Here is a 995-nt window from a genome sequence, read left to right as displayed (position 1 = left end):
TGCATTTCAATGAAATCGGGGCACATGTCTTTTTGGCTCTGGTGCAAGGTTTGAACTAATTTTTTTCTTCCTCTTTGGCTCAATTAAAAATCATCTTAAAACACTCCCAATATATTGTGTGAGTGCAGGGCTTGAGGTGTGTGGGATTGAGTGGACACAGAGAAAGAACTAACATTCAGAAACATATCTGCTTCTCTGTCTCAATTAATAAACCCCACAGTTTGACACATTAATAATATCCATAGGAATTGTGATTTGATTATATATTGTGACCTGCACATGCACATGTGACCATAAGGACACACGAAATAGGTGTTGTAGTTTCTGCAGTTCTTGTGTTATGGGTGAGGGGAGGGAGGATTTGAGCTAAAAATTGTCTGAACATTTTGAGAGTGCAGAGACATCTGCCTGACCATCACTAGGTATGCTTTGATTTGAAGGCAGAGCACGTTAAAGAATGTAGTAACTTAAAGCCAGCTGCAGTCTTGAATTTCTGCTCTTTCAGCAATAACAGTAGCACTAATAATTACTAATAGTTAATGAGCTAATATGAGGCCCTGCAGTGTCACAATGGCCACACAATTCCATGAAGTTCCCCAGTGTCACAATGGCCCGTTGATTCCATGAAGTTCCAAAATGTCCCAGGGTTTCTTTGCTTCCATAGGGTCCCCTGTGTCACACTGGCCACTTGATTCCAGGAGATTCTGCAGTCTCCCAGGTTTCCTTCAGTTCCATGAGGCCCTCCAGTTTCAGAATGGCCCTTTGATTCCATGAAGTTCCACACTCTTCCAGAATTCCTCTGCTTCCATGAGCTTCACAGTGTTTCAATAGGCCCTTGACTCCACGAGGTTCCTCACTGTCACAGGATTCCTTTGGTTCCATGAGACCCTGAAGTGTCACAACAGCTCATTGATTCCCTGACTTTCTCTGGTGTCACAATGACCCCCTTGATTCCAACAAAGTCACTGTATCTAAATTTGTTCTTTGCAAACTGT

General features: G+C 42.6%; 1 protein-coding gene across 1 annotated transcript in view; it reads left to right on the top strand.

Moving 5' to 3' along the window:
- The window catches only part of LOC108510438 (zinc finger protein 2 homolog), a 12,507-nt gene extending 12,050 nt beyond the window's left edge, over positions 1-457 (top strand). The window contains exon 3 of the mRNA XM_017840116.1: positions 107-457. The gene's annotated coding sequence lies outside the window, so the exon portion shown is untranslated. The remainder of the gene's footprint in view (positions 1-106) is intronic.
- The last annotated feature ends 538 nt before the right edge of the window (positions 458-995 follow it).

This window comes from Lepidothrix coronata, unplaced genomic scaffold (assembly GCF_001604755.1).
Source record: "Lepidothrix coronata isolate B3197 unplaced genomic scaffold, Lepidothrix_coronata-1.0 Scaffold892, whole genome shotgun sequence".
NCBI classification, from domain to species: Eukaryota; Metazoa; Chordata; class Aves; order Passeriformes; family Pipridae; genus Lepidothrix; species Lepidothrix coronata.
The sequence above is the reverse complement of the archived record's forward strand: the minus strand, read 5'-3'. Positions and strand labels throughout refer to the sequence as shown.